Raw genomic sequence first — 20,743 nt, 5'->3', positions numbered from 1 at the left:
ATAGGCTCTAGTCTATTTGTGCAACTCTAGTGCACTTGCTAACAACTAATAGGAAGGCAAAGTAGAATCAGAATAATTAAGGAATATTTAGGACTGTCATTCTGTTTATAGCTTGGCAGACTGATGTTGTATCTTGCATGTCTCCAGTGCAGCTTTCACCTTTGGTCCTGTTCAGATGGGGTATTTCTCAGAGAAAAGAGATTAGCAGTGACACTGTTCTTTCTCTTGCAAAGAATATTTCACACCACTGCAGGCTATGGTGGCATGGAAATGTGCAAATCTATGAGGAGATGGTCACATTTGCACTTTTGGCTTTCACAAGCTATGCGGAAAGAGGGTTCCCTGGAAATGTGAGCAGAGTGCTACAACACAGCCGCTGCTCCATGCACTCCTTTTCATTTCATAGTTGTATGGGATGTAACATCCAGGATTCCTAAAGTTCTGAGGAAAAAATCTAATGCTTAAATGTCTGGGTTTCTGTTTTGAAACATCATCATAAAATGAGATAGCAGTAGTATCTTGGTAATATCTTTTCTTGAGGGAAAGAAAATCCATGTTTGCCAAAAAAAGCTGTACTTCTTTCAGAAATATTTTGTGTTTAAAATGTGTCTTGGGCAGCTCCAGCAGCAAACCTACCCCTAGTGCTGTTGAAGAGTAAGATTTGTTTTCACTACATAGCCACGCAGTTAAATGCAAAGATTCAGTCAGGATTAGAATGGGTTGGTAACCAAACTGTGAATCACTGAGATGCCTGAAACCCCTTTGTCCTAATCTGCATGCAAGACAAACATAAGTAAATGCCTTTATGGATGAGTTAGTTGTAAATTCGATATTGTTTTATAGAGCCTTTACAGTTCATGGTGTTTTCTAACACTTCTTGAATACACTTGACTGATGCGAATACTATACTTCTGCCCAAGCATCTTTGTGGAAGACGTAAGTCACAGGCTTTTGTAAGAGAAGATGCACAGCAAAGGCCATCATTTGGAAAGGAAAAGTCCCTCACTGCAGCGTGGAAAAATTATGGCCTCTTCAATTATCTCTTTGGCACAGAGACATTGCTATTGAAAATCGTGTACCTTCCCGAGATCAGCAATGTAATTTTCAGATTATAATTTAGGAAATAGAAAGCAAACATGACTTAAGCCTAAACACAGGACCCTGGAGACATTATGAGCACTGTAGCTATTAATTTTCTGCACAGAAGAATAAATAAGACAAAGACTTTAATTACCTCTCTTTGGGGTGCATTTGACATTGCCCCTCTGCCACAGCATGATGTTGCTTGTTTTCTGGGCAACAGTCAGACCACCTCTGCTTTCAGCAGTGCAATTCCCAGTGATGCTGACTGAGAAGAGGCACTGTGGTTTTAAAATTAGTGTCGTCTTATTTGTCTTTTCAAGTTCATTTATGTCAGTTGCCACCAGAGCCAGAGTGCAATCTCTTTTTAATCATTTCTTCATTCCCCCTTGAATGGTCACAGTATAGCTGGCTAGAAACTGAGATTAAAAGCTCCACTTAATTTGGTTGCCTTTCATCAGGAACTTCACTTACTACAGAGCCACTCTATTAGACCACCGATATCAAGGCAGCTCAAGACATTAACTGTCAAAGTAACTCCCTGTAACCACCTGCTATTTACATGCATAACATGCCTCCCTGTTGAGACTAAAACTGTAAACACGTTTCTAGGAGAAAACTACTGGCTTAACCTATGACAGAAACTTTTCCTTTTTTGCTTTTATGCGATCTGGAAAGAAATTCCCTTGCTGTCACAATGGAGGCAAGAAGCCCCATTTGAGAAGAACTCTTACTGCTTTAAATGCTTCCACAAAACTACTTTGATTTTACTTTTGCATAAAGGTTATAATTTTTTTGTCTTTCTTCACTCCTGTCTACCCCATAGCAACTGTGATTACATGCAAATAATAAAATCTGATTGTCGTGCCTTGCAGTATGACAGAATCGCTGCTTCTGCTGCAGCACTAATAGTTGGTTATTTATACCTTTGTGCTAATTCAGCTCTGCTGAATGCTGCTTTGGAAGGTCAGCTTCTCATCCATCTGTGACTGCTACTCAGCGGAACACATGAGGTGTCCGTTTTCTCCAGATCCACCGAACAGCTACTGAATGAAAGACAAGCTTTTTACTTCCTTCACCATTCTTTCTTCCTCAAGGCACATTAAAAAATGAGAGCTAGTCCACTGATAGCATGAGGCTGTGGCCTAAAACTATTGGCAGTATTAATACTTTGAGGTGGTCTGTGGTCTAGAGATGTTTGCTAACACCATATGGATGTGGGCAGCTATTCTGTCACAACTTCTGCTGGTGAAACTGTTTGAATAATGTAACTTGGTTAAGCAGATGCCCAGTTCAGAAGCTATTTAATGTTTTAAGTTCCTGGTTATGACAGTAGCACAAATAAGGTTGTAGTATAAGTGAATAGTTGCAGAACTAAGCACAGAGCAAATATAGACCTATCAGTTTCCGCAAGCAGATCATTAGATTTTCTGAGAGAAACTGCTAAAGTGTATCGTTAGACATGGGTGGTCGTCTAACTGTGTAAGAAAGTTCATTATTCAGGAATTTCACAATCTTACCCTCTTGGTATGAGAGTTAGCGAGGTGTATTAGAAAGGCAGTATTCACTGCATTGCATCAGATGGAATTCATCAAGATTAAATTTATTCCAGCACATTTAGAATGTAATTATTGCCACAGAAATGTTATGCCAGTCTAATATTTTTTTCCAGTTAATTCGGAGCCCAAAACTCTGGGTTATGTCAGGCTAAGTTGGTGGTATTAAGGCAACAACTCTGTGAGCTTCTTGCCTTTTATTCCATATATATTCTGATTTTTGATTCCTTATTGAGTTTAAAAGACGACATGGGAAAGAGCGTATGTATGGTTGTATTACTGGAAAGAAATCTGTCTATGGAATCCCAAGCAGGCAACTTCTTAACAAAATAGAGGATATTTCAGCTAGGCAGAACTCAGTTTATGCAGAAAGATAGGTTAGGTGACCTATTAGGAGTTTTTCTGTTTTGATTTTATGCTTCTGAGAATACTATGCTTGCCACCAATGCCTGAAAGTCATTATTCCAATGTTCCTTTTCTGCTGATGAGAGAAATGCCCCTCAGAGGTTTCTACATGTTCTCAGCATCTAAGAGATGGCAAATTAGGAAGGGAAAATGGGAGTAAGTTAAAGGATATTGTAGTGCCTAAATGGAAAAATAATGGATTCCCACATCAGAATATCCCATCTACCTATGAAAAACTTGAAAGGTTATTTTGATATGAGGGTTTTTTGGCCTCATTTCCTCCTGTGTATATATTGAGTAGAAAATGAAAACAATAAAACAAATTTGAAGGTGCGTGAATAAAACAACAACCAGTAAATGAAATCGATCTGTTCTAGAAGCGCTGCTGCTGTAGATGCATTTCCTGCTAGCTGCTGGTGCCCCAGTCCACAGGAGAAAGTTGCCCTTTCTAGGAGTGGGAAGGCAGTGTCTGGAGTTTGTGCAGCACACCTACTCTCCTCTTCAGTGTAAAGCAGGCAGCACTTGCAAATGACTGCTACAGAAAAAAATTGGGACTGTCCCTAGCAAATCATACAGAGGGCTTACTGCCTAAGGAAGCGGTAGGGAGTACAAATTTAGTCAAGGCTAAATGAAAATGTTAGGATTGTGCACTCCAATTAATTGTCTGAATACAAAAAGATGGTTATTGTAAACATAACCATTTGTTTCCAGTTGTATCTTTCAGGCAAAAGGCAGGGGCTGGGTTTTCTTCCATTTTATTAAAAGAAGACAGAAAAGCAAAGGCATCTTGTAGCTCTGAGGTTGCATATATTATATTCTGTAGCATGTTTTAGTTAGGAGAAAGTTAGATGCAGAAAAAACCCTAAAGCTAGAGATGCCAAAGGTTCCTTAGAATAAGATGTGAAAAGAAGTGTTCTATGTGGAGAAAAAGCTTTCAGGGCTATTTCTGAGCAGCTTTTGGACTTGTACAGAAATTAGCTATGGAGGTACTGTTAGCAGTATGTACTGTACACATACAGCATGGAAATACTGTTTGGTTTCATTACTATAATTCTGATACTTGAATCATATCATTCTATTAATAGAATTACGTAGAAGAAACTTTAAGGGCAGAAACTTGGAGTAGCAGAGTAGAGGCTCAGTTCCATTGTATGTAGCCTATTTAATAATAAGGATTTGAAGTGATATTCTCAGCTGTTCTGATGGAGTGGTTCTGCTCTGCACCACCTGATTCCCCCCCCTGAAACTTTTCAGCCTATTACTAACTGAAGGTTTAAAGCTGTAGCCAGTGACTGTCACAAGTTTAACTGTGAAGTCCTAGAACAGAAAACATGCCACACGGTTACCACTGAGACTGCCTCTCTGACAAGGCTGGGACTTCAGGAAGCTCTACACAACAGGACTTTTAGAAATTGTTAATTGTTTCTTTCAAGAGGAAGACTCTTGAACATTCACCTAACTTTCAGCTCTGTATTCTCCAAAATAATTACGGACATGATGTGAGGACTCTTTTCATGTTGTCTTTACCAGAAGGCAGTCCACAGAGAATTAGTTCAATGTTTTGGGCTTCCTGCAATCTCCTTTCCAAATAATTAGTTCAAGTAGAACACAAATTTATCTTTTAACTCTAGTTTCTTATGTTAGAGGACTTGTATGGCAAAGCTTCATTGCTGTTCGTAATTTTTAGAACGGATAGCCTCAGAGCTATTTATTGTACAACATAAAAGAACAACAATGGCTTTTGATTGCTAGCCTTTGATAAAGACTAGGTAAGTTGTCAAGCAGATGGATTGGGAGATTATAAAAGAGATCAACCTTAAATATGGCTTGCCACAGTGGAAGACAAAACTTTGGCAAATACATTCAATTAAGTGTTTATATCTGGAAATGGGCTCAATTGAAGATTTCAAGGTAAAACTATTGACCTTACTAGTTGAAAGACACAGATTCTGTATTACAGTGGCTAGGATTGGTTCTTTTGTGTTTGGCTCATATCAGCATCGTACATTTTTTCATAAGAAAGCACAGGGCCGTTGTTCTTGGAGCTGTGGAGAATCCCAGAAGGTGCCAGGATGCAGGTGGCTTTCCCGAGTTCCCGAGTTGCAGTTTGGAGACGAGGAGGGAGCCTCAGGGGCGCAGGCTTCCAGAGTAACTCCAGCAGAAGGGTGTGTCAAGGATGTCTCAGTACATGGAAGTATAGCACAGACGCCAATATTAGAATTGTTACTGAAAAAAAATGATCTTGAGTAACACCAGTTTTAGTATGATACTAATAGAGATGCACATATACTGACCTGTGCTTTTGTGGCATAACTGTTGCTTTTTTCTATGGTGCTGTGAATTTACACTACCAAAGAGTAAACAAGGATTTATATCATACACACCCCACACCCCACACCCCCCCCCTTACCCCACTCACCACTTCCCTCTGTTGCAAATCTGGAATACTACATTGAAGTGATTTGAGGCTACACTGTGAGAATGGGACCAAAGATCAAGATTTTCATGACCTCTATCTCTAGAATGCTTACAGTACTTCCAGAACAAGAGCATTTTCTTTGAATTATTAATTTATGCATATTTCAGATCATAGTTCTCTGAAGAACCCCTCCTTCGTGGGAGTGATTGGCTTGTAATAAACTTTGTTGTCTACTTCCTAAGCAGCACCGCTGAGGGATGATGGTGGGAAAGGCAGAGCACACCTTTTTAATGAAGGGAGGTAATACTGCAGTAGAATTGCTGCTCCTTATCTGCACATTATTTTCCTCCTGTGCTATTTACATCCTGAAGGTCTGAGTTACTCAGCAAACACAGGTGCTTTTAAAGGCATCATTATTTCTATGTGCAATTAAGCCAAAGGATTACTTCTAGGTATACATTCTAGCTCTGAAGTTCAAAGCCTGAGGTTTTGTGCCCATTCATATTCTATGCATTTGGGCTTCAACTTTCATAAAAGTTGTCTCCCTGCATGAACATTTAATTCAACATAAAGAAGAAAACTAAATTAGGAGATGAATGGTTTAAGTGAACTGTTAAATTTCAATCCTGACTTTAATTAACTGGCAATTATGTTTCTAAGTACCTGAAAATTAAGCTTCTATACATTAAATACATATTAAAGGATAATGGTTAAAAATTACTAGTTCAGCTTTTTAGAATAAAATATAATATAATATACATGCTTATGTTAATATTTTTGGTATTTGATTAGAATTCATCAGTAAAACTAGCTTCTAATGATCCTTTTTGAACATTTAGAAGCATCTGTGAGCTTTTGCTTCATGTACTTGATGTGATTCTGGCCTTTTAACTTTTAAAACATTTCTCCAATTAAGCTGTTCAAGCCCTTGAGGCTGTCCGTGGCTGCTGCAAATTGATTGTTCCCATGATGATATTTAGAATCCCTTGATGAAACACAAGAGGGCATTTTTTTAGTATATGTTTTTTTATCCTTTTGGACTTCCAGTGCATTTTTAAAGGTAATCTAAAAGTTGGATTTTTCTTTTTCATTATCTCCTCCTATACTGATCATCTTGAAGATGTTTATTTCTAAAGGGCATCTTACCCAGGGTTAGTCCTTAGAAATATCCTGCGTAGTACCTTTGGTTAGAAGAAATCTGAAGTGTAAATGAGAAGGTCTAAGAAGGTGAGAGTTCTAAGTGTAGGAATGAACTAGTGTAAAATTATGAGATGGTTTATACTCAAGTGTTTGCCCATCTTTGCAGTTGAGGTGTTAACCTGTAGTAACTTCTGTGGAATCACTCGTTAATTGTGAAGCAGAGCTGATCACCACTTAAGTCCTGGAATTCCCATGAGATCTAACTGATGGAGAGGACCAGTACTGGTCTTCCAGATGGGAGTCAACTCTTCACCTTATCAGCAAAAATATGTCTTGCTACTGTAGCCTTACTTCTAATGGTTTATTATAGAGTTTTTACACATTTGATCCAAAACTTCAGAAAACATGTGGAGGGCACTTGTCTGGTTTTTGGACAGCACAACACGTCAGCATGCCTATCCTGGCTTTTGTCTAGGTAGCTTGTGTAACATAGAATGAAGGCATTGTGGAATAGATTTCATCATTAAATCCACAATTGTAGGTCTCTTCAAGCCCATAAAATTAAAGCCTTGTGTCTTCACAGCAGGTTAGTTTGGTTAAAGATAACAATATATATAGACACGCACAACATGAATGTGCTACCATTATAGCAGTGTCCATAGCACAATGGACACAGAACAAGTGAACTTTTTAGTTTTACTAGTTCCATGTTATCACTAGGGTGCTGTGTTGGCTTACCTAGGTCACTGCATGCTGTTTCTGATTTTGTTGGATGCCTCTATTGTCTTTTGGGTTTTTTTTTTTTAATGGAAAATCAAAATGGGGGGCAAGCAGGTCCCTATTACAAAAATCCCATCCTGAGCGTTTGGAAGGATGGTCAGATCTCCAAAAATGACTGATGTTTTGAAGTTAACAAATAGCCAAAAATATGAACGAGCTATGCTGCTTTACAAAGAAAGAAAGAAAACTCAAGCTAGGTATGTCCACTTCCTAAAATGGTTGTAAGTTTCCGTATTTTATATGAACATTGATCCAGCTGCAGATTTCCACTGAGGGAAAAGTTTAGAAAAAAGTCACAGTTATAACCAGGCAGACAGGATAACTCATGCTAGTCATCATCTAAGTGATTCTGTTTATGCCACACTACAGAAAGAAGGTTGATGGATTTCTGAAGTCATTAGTGTATTTGTATGTTTTTATATTTCAAGCTTTTCAAAATATTCCTTGTAAGTTCCATTTGAACCTGGTACTAATTATGAATTAAGGAATTTGATTTCCCTTGGACCACTTTGTAATTGTTTTGTAATTAAGTATTTCACTAAGCTTTTTTGGTATGCTGCGATTTCAGATTAGTGTCTGAACATTGATAAATGAGGTTTTACTATTGCTGGAAGTCCTGATATGGCCAGTGAACCTGTTACAACAGGGTAAATGAAAATAGTGACTCTGAATTGGCAAGTATCAGAAATCAAGATTTTATTATATTATTTAGTTTGACATTTAGTGTTGATCTTCTCATTAATGACTGAAATCTCCTACTCCAGTAAATTTGGGAAAGCCTCCTCCCCTCTAAGCCCTTTATTTGATAAAGACTAAAATATAATTCCTTAAGCAGAGTTTCCAATCTCATTAGGTTGACATTACATCAGTTTGCTTACATGGTTTGTATTTGCACACTGTTATTGATGGGCATGTAATACTAAATTTCAACCTGCAGTGAAGTAAATTCCAGACAGGCAGCCTATTAGATAACACAAGGATTAAGTCTCTGTTATCAGGAGCACCATTGCTCTTTTAAAGAGTGTGCATGGTTTAATTTCATCTCATCTAATTGTTATCAGCGAGCTGCCATTGGCTCATTAAAAACCTTGCCCATTGAAATAGCAACAGTCTAATGACTTTATATAAAGGTCTGCTTCCAAGGGACTTTGTTGTTTAAGCTAGACACAAATGAGAATGAATTACTCTGAGATTTTTTATTTTCAGGTACTGCATTTTATCGTAATTTCTAAAGCTATAAGTTAGAATCTAATTTGCTTCCTAACTTATTTTTAACATTTAAATGAGGAAGAAAGGAAACAAATTTTGTTAGTTAGTCTGACTCTTTAGTGTCTTGTTTACGCTTTTTTAAGTTAATTGCTTCTTCTCCAAATGAACGTTTTGCCAGCTAAGCTCATTGTCATATTTAGCTGTGGTTTAAATGGTAATTTTCTGACAGTTTTCTGTAGCATCGATTTTGAGAGGATTTGGCATTATGTTCAGAGATTGTGAGCATTTTTGAATGCAGAATGTAAAACTCAGGTGGTTTTGATATGGATATTTACAAAAGAAAGAGAGTAGTAGTTCACGCGTACCTTGTATTAAATAACAGAATAGTTGAGCAGATTTTGGCCTCTGAAAATGGAGTGGAGTAGCTTAGTTCACTTTCAGACAGTATTAGAAGTTAATTGCTGTTGCTGTTGCATCATCACTAATTTGTTGCCTAAAAAGGAAACTTCCCAATGTGGTTAAGCTGACCAAAAGATAAGATATAAAAATGCATATTACACATTTTTAATATCATTTTAAGCATGGTGTGGACAGTTAATACTGAACATCAAAGCTTGAGAGGGTGTCTCTCCAACTTCTGCTTTAAAATGCAACCTGCAGCAAGAGAAAAAAAACTAAATATATTAACAATATTAACATAAAGTCTCTTGGCACAAATAACAGCGGTGTCTAATTATCTCCTTGTTATGCTCTGCTCACTGATTAGCATTGAAGGGGAGGTACTAAGATAGAATAGGCAGAGCAGGAATGCAGCCAGCACATTAGCTGCCACTTGTGTATATAGAACTCTTAATAAGTCAAATTGGCAAAGTATCAGCTGGCACTTTGCTACTGTATGTGTTGTGTAGTGGTCTTATACAAAATGTAATTTTTTTGACATAATCAATAATTATTATTGGAGACATCACAATTAAACAAGCAAGTTAAACTCTGTTGATGGTGTTTTCTGTGAGAGCTAATCAACTGTGCATAGTAGAATTAATCTTACTGGTTACCACAGATTTTGACTCCAAACCCACTTTAAGCAAGACATCGACTGACAGCAAGGTTAGAAGCTTTTATCATTGTGACAGACTAACTGTCAGGCTTTGTCCTGAAGGCACAATGTTTTTTCTTTCTAGCTTTTGTGTAAATCTTAGTGAACACTCAAACATGCCACACAGTGCTTATTTGTCTTAGTAAGCAATTAGTTTTTTACTCTTAAGAAACTTACTATATGAAAACAAATAGCAAAAGTTACTTCCCTTTTAACAAAGTTTTTGCATCTCTGAACTTTTCCTTATTCTAATAAGAAACTCTGTTTAGTCCCAGTTGTTCAGATTTTCATTTTTTCAGCACTGAAATTTCCTTTGAAGCTTGACATTGATAACCAGAACTCATTGGTATTACTGCTTTGTTACAGCCTTGTTTACCCTGTCTATCTCAATGCTGCACAAGCTGTACTTGCAAATGCTATAAATCCATGCAGGAGCAAAGGCCATTACTGATTCTGATAATCCTTCTGAATAAGAGCATCTTGCTTGGGAATGGACAACAGAGAGTAATCTTAACAGTCCAAGGTCATTCTCTGGGCCAGCAGAAATTGGGATGCCATGAGCCTACATTTATTTTGGAATGTGAGGTGGAATACATGCTCTGGTCAAAAAGTAGCTCTGTATATCATAGAATCAGAGAATAATGTGGGTTGAGAAGAGACCTCTGGAGATTACCCAGTCTAATACCCTGCTCAAAGCAAGGCGAACTGCTGAGTGAGTTCAGACTAATGAATGTTGTTTTGGGGTTTTTGTTCCTGTAAAAGTCAGGTTTTAGAAGGTGTGAATGAAATGGGTTGGAAAAAAGGAATGATGGTAAGAAAAACCAACAAACTATGTAAAAAGGCGGAGGAGTCTGAGGGAGGTTGTTTTTCCAAAAATTGGAAGGAAAAATAAAAAGAAGAGAGAAAAGAGAAAAATCAGCAATGTAGGAAAGAGAAAAATCTCTCTCCCATAATTCAGTGTTAAGGCTTTTCTGGCAGCAGCATCTTCATCAGGCAGTGGAGAAGTGATGGTTGCTGAGAAGAGCGATGTGTAACTGCAGGCAGTTTCGACTGAAAAATAGCAGATGAGAAGTGAATTTCTGTTCCAGAAGATGCCATGAGACAGCAAAGTTGCTTGTTTGTTTATTTATGATAGTTTTGCTGGTTTTCTGTGGTGGGTTGTCGATGGCTGGGTGGCAGATGCTCATCAAGCCACTGTCTCAGACCCCCTCCTCAAAAGGAAGAAGGTGAGATTCAGGAGCTTAAAGACAGGGAGATCAGTGACCGTCATGGGCAAAATAGACTAAACGTGTAATTTATTGCCCGTTAAAATGGATGGCGAGAAACAAAGACAAAGTAAACCGTCTTTCCCTCAGGCCGCCAACTTCCCTGCCCCGCTCAGCGGTGCCCTCTGGTGCGTCCGTTAGGGAACCGGCTGGAACCGGCTGGAACTGCCTTCTCCTCACAGAGCTGAGGGCAGCCCCTCCTCCTAGCAGAGCCTCGGCACGTACGCCCAGGACGGTAAAAGCTTTTCCGTTAATTTATGCTGCTGTGTTTAACGATAAGCATTAATTGGCCTTGCAGAAAACAGCTCTGAGTCCAATATTCTTAAAATCGATGTTAAAGTTGTAATTTGATGGTAGTTCCTGTAAGGGAGGTGTCGAGTAGGAAGCTTCACTGCAGCTGGGGCTGTTACGTCTTCAGGGTGTGGAGGTGAGCGTGTGCTCATGTTGTGTGGTAGTTCTTGAAAGATGAGAATCCTTACCAGTGGGAGATGTTGCAGATGCAACAAAACTTGTGCCTTCAGAAGGGAAGAGTGAGGGACTCAACTGAGAATGGAGATTCGGTTCACTTGTCAGCTGCTGCCCCAGGACAAAAGATAAAGTTGTCTTAGAAAGTGTCATCCTCTTCTCCCCTGAGTTAATACAGTAGAATAATAATATATCACAGCCAATGGCCTCATTTGGAAGACATGAGAAAGCACAGAGTGGATGTAGTGCTTTTAAATGGTGTTAGATAGTGTTTGTGGAGATGAAAAGCTTTTCAATATTGAGAGAGCGTGTTCATCATGAGTAGAACAAATATAGGTACTAATCTGCTTCAAAGTCTTGCTGAGACCAGTGTTTCTGAACAGAAAGGGAAGTTGGTGTTTCTCTGAAATATTCACTCTGTACACCCCAATTAGGGCTTCCAGAGGCAATTAAGGCTGTAACTATACTAACAGGGAAGCAGCAGAGCTCTTCTTGCATGGCACTCCACTTGAATTAGTATCTTGCACTTCTTTGCAAGGTTAATTAGTCCCAGTTGTGATGGGGATACTAGATGAGTGCATGTTAGGTTGAAACTGCTGACGCATTTCATGTGTTAAGCTGAGCAGATGTATGATGGCAGGCGTGGATGTTTGGATATTCTTAATTATTGCAATATATAAGCCACTAGCCCAAAGGTAGGTAGAATTCTGTTCCTGTTACTTTCTTTGTTTCTTCTGTTCACATTTTTTGATTAGCATAGGTCTCAAATGAAATGCCATGAAATGAAATGCCAGATTATTTTCTATAGATACATAGCCAACACTATGTTGGCTTAAAAATTGAAGATTTTATTTACTCTCTACTCTCTCTTCAACAATGTTAACAGCTTGCTACACAAAATAATTAAAACCTGAGCTTTGCTGTTTCTCTTTTGAAAGAGATCCTGTCTCTTAAACCCCTTCTAAACATCTGTCCTGTCATTGCTCTCTCTCAGGGCATTTAGACAATTTGTGATGTGTTTTCCTGCTACTGACAGTGCAGGCAAACCCAAATGAACACCTATTGGGTTGTATGCTGCTTCTGCAGTGCCAATTATTTGAGGATAATGTGGTAATTATGTGACAAATGCCCTTGTACCTTGTGAGAGGGAGATCTGTTATTCTTCAGTGATACGGTTGAATGCACTTCAGTGTAATTTTGGCTCCTTACAAAAAGATCATCTTCTAAACAAAAATTAATGTGCTGCTATATGGTAACTTATTATTGGATTTGAAATTTATGGTGATTTTAGGTAGCATGCACTGACTGTCTTTCAGTCTTTGTTTCTTGAAGGAATGCCAAGCTCTCAGACTTCCCATCCAAATCCTTTTGCAAACTTCACCTCATATTTTACAACATCTCAGTAAAGTAGGGAAAGTAGCCTATGAAATGTAAATGAATTACTGAGGTTTGAATCACAGACAGGGTCTTAGCTAGGTAAGGGGAAAAGAAGAATAGAAGTTAAAAAAAAAGATAGAATGAACTTGGACCTCTACTGAGAAATGATCAACGATATTAAAACTATACCTCCCACATACCATTCTTTGGAGCATTATTATTTTATTAAGTATTGGCTGGACAGTGTATGTTGAAGGTCAGTGGACCCATTAATTGACCTGTAGCTAATTTTAAAATAGCCAAGATTAAAATCTTCTGTATCATGCAGGTATCCAGGGTCCCTGTATCATCAGGCATATTCAGGTTCATAGGCTTAGAAGTTGCTGTTCCTTCCAAATAATTTGTTTAGTGCTAAAAAAGTGCAAAAATTGCATTTTAAGCCCTTTATCTCATTTGTTGCAAAACAAAATGTACCTGAGGTTTACTAGTTGCTTTTTCTGAAAGTTGTACAAGGTATTCTACGTAATACATCTTTTTCCTTATCCTTTATTTCTTGTTCCCTTGAATGATTTGATTAGAAGAACCTGTTTAATGCTAGAAAGACCAAACCACTAAGTCATATCTTCTCTGGGTCTTGCTGGTTCCTACTAAATAAATCTGTAACATTAATGACCAGGAGTGACCGCCTCCTAAACCCTGTTTTTTTTCATTTGTTTTGTTGGTTTTTGGGTGTGAAATCTTGATAACATCTTTGAAGATGAAGAGATCTTTGGGAATGAGAGGAAGTTGTTTTCTCTCAACATGGCTGAGCTGCATTGCAGAACTTCCACATTCCACAGTTTGTTCATGTCTGGCCACATTTTGTGTACCTCTCATGGTTGAAGTGCCTGTAATCAGCTCATGCAAGATTAGGTTTTTAAGCAGACAGACAGTTTCTTCTACTAGCTTCTAAGAGTTTGAACTGTAACTACCACTCATGTTAAATTCAAGAGTATTAGGATACTTGTGATTTTTTTTTTCCTGCCTAAATGATGATAGGTAGTCTTAATGAGATCTAGGTTGCCTTTTCTCTGTAGTTTCACTTATGAAACCTCTGCTTCCTTTGAATCCTCAAAAGATGCTGTCCTTTTACTTCACTCCTCTTTTCAGAGGAAGCCAACAGCTCCACAATTGACTTTAATCTGCAATCAACCAAAAACTGAATTTTAGAAAAACTCTCTGTTCTCAGAGGCATTGCTATTAGTTCTGTTCATCCAGTCAGCTGGTGTAGTTCAGCACCAAGTAGCTTAACTAATAAGTAAGTATAATGGAAAATTTGCCAGAGCTTGAAAAGAAATCAGCACTGCACTTGTTGGATGGAAAGAGGAAAAAAATTAGATAAAGATGAGGCCATGAGTGCAGCAGAGAAAAACACTGAAACAAATGCTTGTTATGAGCTGCAAAATAATATTTTGGCAATATTTTAAATATAGTATGATTTTTTTTATATATTTATTTTTCCCTTTTAAAATTCTGGGGCATTGTTATCCAGCAGCTATTTCCTACAATACAGGAAATAGTAAATTGAGAGGCTCATCAGGCTTGACAAAATATGTTTAAACACCTGTAGCTACAATGCTCTGGTGTCCCCATTAGAACTTACCCTAACAGACATGCCTACCTACCTACATATATTAAGATGCACACGTACATATAGATGTTTAAATGTGTTATATCTCAGTTTGTGCATGTTGGTGCGTGGTGCATACACACCATGGGTTTGTCTCATGTCTGACAGAAATGTTAGCTTAAAATAAAAGACTGCTTTTCTTATTTACTTCAATAGTGTTTCTTTCAATTGACTGTTCATTTAAATGAAAAAGTAGGTAACCATGCATATTCTCTCCAGCTGTACTAACCTACCAGGAGTTTTGGGAGGGTTGGTAAGGTTACTCTGTTGTTTGTGTTTTTAAGTAGAAGGAAATTAATCTTCCTCCTTGTAGAATTTATGCCATGATTTACTTCAGGAATATTTGTTCATCACAGGATTTTACAGTACTCAAACATGTATTTTGGAGAGTAAATGCTTTCGTTTGTCCTGGACATTCGAAAAAGTAACGATGTGGCCAGCTGTTACACTACAAAAATCATGCAGGACAGATGTTTGTTAAAATGACTAGGATTAGAATAGATATAGTGCAACCTTCTCATTTTCTCAATAGAATTAGGTTGCAGAAAAAGAACTTACACTGATTAAATATTTTAAAAGTAGATACGTGCACATTAGAAGCAATAGCAAGGGACAGCAAAATCGTCTGCTAATCTTTAGTGCCTTAGCAAGGATTAATGCTGCTCCAGTCAAAAAGGGGAGGGAAAAAAAAAAACAAAGGCTATAATAGTAGTGACATGTGCTTACATGACCCTGGTGCAGATTTTCTGGAGGTTGCACTGTACTTGTTTTTGTTCCTTCTGCTCTGTGTGGAAACCATAGCTGTGTGTTTATTCCCCAAATACTACCCTATTTTAAACAATGATTGTCAGTAACATAACTGCAGTCGAAAGAGCCCACTAAATTTCTGTCTGAAAAATGTCATCATCAATGTTTTGTTCACCGAAGAGTGTGCTTTTGTGTTGCAAATGTGCTACAGTAATTTTCTTTTATTTCAGCTATTATAGCTGTATAAGTCATCTCAGTTATAAACTTAGTTCCATTGACTATGGTTTTGTAGTAAAAAACTCTCATCCACTGCAACAGGATTTCAGCAACTTGTATAACCATACAGCCAGCATTTACCCCGACCTTGACTGACATTGTAGCTAAATAAAAAATAATCATAAAATTGGTGCCTTAGATTTTTCTTTTTTATCATGGGATCAGTATTTATGTTGGAAGAGATCAGCACATGTTCAAATGATACTGCAATAGAATGTCTTTGAAGAATCAGAAACATACTGAAATTTAATTTGTACAATCTCACTTTTTATGTAAAAACCCTTTAACATTTTTGTCATAGTCTTCTCTAGTGTTTGAATAGGAATTTGTAGAACTTTAAAAACCCGTGTACTTTAACAAAAAATTATATATCTGTTGTAAAATTCTTCAGACTGCTTTAAAATTTCTAGATATGTACTAGTTTGCAAATTAAATTTTATAGGCATCTTCAATAAGAATAGATTTCAGATTAAAGTGAAATAAAAAACACTACTCTCGCATTTTTCCACAATGTGTTGTGGGGGGGTTTGTTGTTTTTAAGATAGATATACCAATACAGGGAGGGTGGGTCTTGGTGTAGAATTTAGTGAATAATAACTATTTCCAAGGAAATAATTCTAAGATAAATTTTGATAAGAACACCTATGGAACTGACTTTTCACAGGGTCAGGGGAGTCTGTTATTTGTGACATAAATATTAATCTGCAAACAAGCTCTTTCTGGAGACCAATATGAAGAACAGCTCCCTGTGAAGAGGGAGCTTTTGGGTAAATTATTGTGAATCGCTTTTGATTTACCACTTTTGCCAAAGGTCTGTATAACATATACAGTTTTTCAGGACAACGCTAATCAGTAGATGCTTGCTGCAGTATTTCAGTGTGACGTTTGTGAGAAGTATGAAGTAAAACATATAGTTGGAAAGCCATTATAAATAATTTTAGTTTTTGAACTGTGATCCCAGTCTGACAGATGAAATTAAATGTGTGACATCTGTTTTGGTTATTTTATTCCTCTGGACAAAATTACACCAATAACTGAACATGTAGGACTCTACAATGAATTTAGAGTTTGACTCCTGGAAATGTGAAGCACTGTATGGGTATAGAAGTGTATAATTTGATGTTTTATACAAGTGACTTAGATGCTGTGGCTACTTCAGCTCTTAAAATGGTATCCTTAGAATTGGGTACTGACATTGATATAACAATTTTAAAATCTGTGATCAAGCTCTGTGGAGATGATGTTGGATGCTGTTTGCCACTATTATTTGCAAACACATTAATTTGACCAAATTGCCTTTTTTGTTTCCCTCTCTCTGATGGATCTATGTGCAGAATTTGTGTTAGCTGTAGACTAAGTGTGAGAGTAACAAGCTTGCAATGTTTCCTGGTGTACCTGTGGAAGTCATTGTGTTTCTGAAATGTGCACTATTGTGGGGGAGAGTGCAGTTAGAACTCCCTCCTACAGAATGGTTTTATGCGAGTGGCATGCATGAAGTCCAGGAAATTAATAGGCAGGTCACAAAGCTGTTCCAGCCTTCAGGCTCTAGTAATCGATGGCATCTCCTGTGCAGGGTGCTGAGGACATACGGTCATTGACAGTATTCAGTCAATAGTGTTTCCACTCCTGCTTTTGCAGCAGCCTTTTCTTTTATTGGTACAGAGATGAGATTCTAGTTGCACTCAGTGCTCTCTGCTGCCTTGCAGTTTTCTGAGATGAGGTATGCAGTAAAGCATACAAGAAAATGTAGCCACTTTGAAGATTCTTTTTGTTCAGCATGGAGAGAGAGGTGGCTGCCTGATGACAGATAAAATTGGACTTCCTCACATCACTGCCACATTTCGTCTTCATATGAATGGTTTCTCAGTGTTTGTCATAAGCAAACACTCTTCATGCATGTAATTTCAAGCTAATTTGTTGTTTATCAATGGACAGTTACATTAATATATGCTATTATAGTTGTACATGATTTGCATACACTATATATCATATATTGTAATAACTTGGATGAAGTACAGTTGCTTTGATTAAGCTAGTACAAGGTGGAAAGACTTGAACCATGATCATTTTCTCAAACATCTGTCTAGACCACAAAAAGTAACAAATCATAAGAATTGAGAGCTGTGTTACATAGCCTATGAAGAATTTGCCTATGATGTCTTGTGTCACTATTGCGGTTTTATTCCTTATTCTGGTCTTTGTTATTCTGCTGCAGGACAAAGAGCATATGATGAACAGTAGTTAGCCAAAGATATGCTTGTACACAGACTGTTGCATTAGCATTTCCCAGTCTGGACCATAAAGCTTAGTAAAATAGCACCCGGCTAGCCTTGGAGGAATCTTGATCTGTGTTGCAGTGAAATGTGTTGTGAGAGTTTTAAGAATCAGTAACGATAAATCACACTAAAAGCCATTTTGATTCTCCAAAAATTGGGAGTCAGTTTTAACCATAGGTAATATTTAACGATAAAACACTACCCATTTATGTAAAAGTAAAAAAGCCAATCTATGTTGAACTTACTGAGAAAAAGTGCCATTGTCTTCTCCCACATTTTCTCATGAGAGTCCATGCCTTGTCTTCTATAGTGTAAAATTGCTTTTTCTGTTTGATTTTAACAGAAGGCAGAATCAAACAAAGAAGCTAACTGATCTGTTTACAACTACAGCTTACTGTATTTAAAGGTTGGTTTGAATTACATTGAAAGTGTTTTCTGAATAACATAATAGTTGTCTTAAAAGATTAGGGATAGCAGATTTGTATTTACGGTAATCCCTGGATATTGTCATTAAAGTAAAAAGAAATTTTGTTTTAGAATAAAAGCGAGTGCACACTAAGTCACATATTCTCACTTATGGTGCCTGTCTTATTAAAAGCACCTGGGCAGGAGCTGTTCCTGTGCCAGGGGCTCTGCAAGAGCACTGTCTGTCATGGCTAAACCTGCTAATCCCAGGGCTGTTGTACTGGATCTGATAGCTATTTGTTTCCTTGTGCATTGCTAGACCGTAAAATACTCATGATGTGCCTTGAACCTGTAGATCGTCTCAAATGACCCAGTTAGTGAAGGGGACCTGTAAACATGTGGGTGGTGCAGTCTGGGCAGAAAAAATAGTATGGGTTTCTAGTAACAAGTAACTTCCATACATCTTGGAAGTAACTTTTAAAAAGTGTGTCTAGTGAAGTCCTAGAGGATGTGCCAGAGAGAGCTTAATTAAGCGTAAATTGATTGTTAAAAGACTTTTCAAGGGTTAATAATTATGCCTGGAAAAAAAAATCAATGTACAATGTAATTAATTTGAAAGTGCTTAACAGATGCTTTAAATTGATAGAGCTAAAAATATGGTCATTTTCATTTCAGCAGTAAAGTATGCAAAATAACCTGAATGTGTTAGGACATCCAAGCTACTGTACCCAGTCTCCTTTCTGGCGCATGATTATCCCACAAAACAATGTAAAAGAAGGATTTAAGGTTCCTTTCCTCATTCTAGTCCATGGCACAAAACAAACAGAAAGACTTGGGTCATTCATATTCCGGGTCTGTTGATTTACTCTAAAACTTGTGGATTGTTCATGGTGTTGCTAACGGTGTATTTGATTATGTAAAAACCATAACGGGTTAGTGCACAACTTTCTGATTTGGCCTTTCTACGCCACTCCCAAGATAGTGCATGAATAAAAATGCAAGATTTGTATTTTCAGTTGGCTTACTGGCATACTAATGTATTACTTTTTTTTTTCTTTTTTTTTTTTTCCTTTTTTTCTTTCACAGTCCTTTGTTGTAGGGAACTACAAACTCCTGGCATTCTCAGCCTTAGCCAATATACCTTTATTCTGCCTCTACTGGGTATTTATAGCCTGGGATAAAATCTAGTTGCTTTGAATTAGAACAGCTTCTCTTTGGAAAACCTGCTTTTAATAATACTGAGCATTTTAAGAATAAAGATTTTTCAAGAGCAATTTGACTTTCCATTGAGACAGCATTTTTCGAGAAAACAATTTGTCAGAATAGTGCTGACCAGTTCTTGTTTAAAGCTCTATATTCTATCTGATTGAGACCAAGCATTTGGAGGCATCCCAAGATTTTAATCTCTGCTTTACTGTCTACTGCTTGTGTCTTACTTTAAGGTAAGTTTCAACATGTTTTAAGTCCATCCCTAGTAGGAGGCAGTATGTGAAATGGAGAACGCTGAAAGACTGAAAATTCTTTTCAGCCCATCTCTTAATGTATGTGATTTGGGGCAATTTACTGCAAAACTTTTCTTGTCTCTCACAAACCTTACTGACAGAATCATACAGAAGGAACAGCAGTTAAGAGTTAGCAAAAAAGACAAAAAGAAACTCTCTTACAAATATTGATCTTAATTTTAAATGAAGTCCTGATTAAGCATCCTCTGTGCAGAGTTGAATCAGATTATATATTGCTTTTGTTGAGAATCCGGTAACAAGCTTTTTCCATGTGGCAAATTTGGCAGATGCTCTAAACCCAGGGAAAAATCTTCCCAGTATTTGTTTCCTCTTCCTTTCTGTAGCATGTAGCAGTTTTCACAGCTGACTGGAGATGACCCAGTTCTTGGCTCTCAGACTGGCTTACTTTGTACATGCCCTACTACATGTTGCTGATTTTTCCTTTGATTCCTGAAGTCAGTGACTAAGTGAAGCCTAAAAGAAGGAAAACAAAGCACAGGTCCCATGTTCTTTGCAGCAGTTTATCTCCATTCTGCTGTACTTACAGAGAGGCTTTAGTACAAACAAAATTATTATCAATGGGCATTTTACATGTTGCTGTGAATGGAAATACACAGTCCCAAGGGTGGGGAAGCCGCTTTCTCCCATGTTATTTGTATGTAATACACTATTCAGCTCGATTTTTAATTATTGGGGGGGGAAGGAGTAGGAAGGGGGGAACATTTAGACATTTGGATCCATTTTTCTACTGCTGCTTGAAACTGCATTTTTTTTCCCTTGGCTCTTGAGAGATTTCAGGCACATGACCATATAATAATCTGTCAGAAGAGAAGATAGGTTTGTTTGTTTGTTTGTTTGTTTTTCTGTTGGATTAAAATTTATGCTGCCCAAATTTTATTAATATACCAAAAAAAATGTCTTTTTACTCATCTCAGTTACTGTGAAATGTGAAGTGCTTCTGGCAGTCAAGAAGTATTTGCTGCTGCTGTTGTTTTCAGTGGTAGGATTCCTCATAGTAGATCTTGAGAATGCTTGGTATCTCACAAGGCTGTGCTTGAGTTGGATGTTTGTGTTCT

At 37.5% G+C, this 20,743-nt stretch overlaps 1 long non-coding RNA gene across 2 annotated transcripts in view; it reads left to right on the top strand.

The window, feature by feature from the left end:
* LOC133215626 (uncharacterized) overlaps nucleotides 1-20,743 on the top strand; it is a 139,647-nt gene that overhangs the window by 70,911 nt on the left and 47,993 nt on the right. The window contains exon 1 of one of the 2 annotated variants that reach the window (XR_009726440.1): nucleotides 11,097-11,185. The exons of the other annotated variant lie outside the window; for it this stretch is intronic. This is a non-coding gene — a long non-coding RNA (uncharacterized LOC133215626). Of the gene's footprint in view, nucleotides 1-11,096; nucleotides 11,186-20,743 lie in introns of those variants that run through there. 2 annotated transcript variants of the gene reach the window in all.

The sequence above is a fragment of the Neopsephotus bourkii genome, unplaced genomic scaffold (genome assembly GCF_033783945.1).
Source record: "Neopsephotus bourkii isolate Nb327-2 ecotype Australia unplaced genomic scaffold, CSIRO-AGI_Nbou_v1 NB_991, whole genome shotgun sequence".
NCBI classification, from domain to species: Eukaryota; Metazoa; Chordata; class Aves; order Psittaciformes; family Psittacidae; genus Neopsephotus; species Neopsephotus bourkii.
This window is presented reverse-complemented; position numbering and strand designations above follow the sequence as displayed.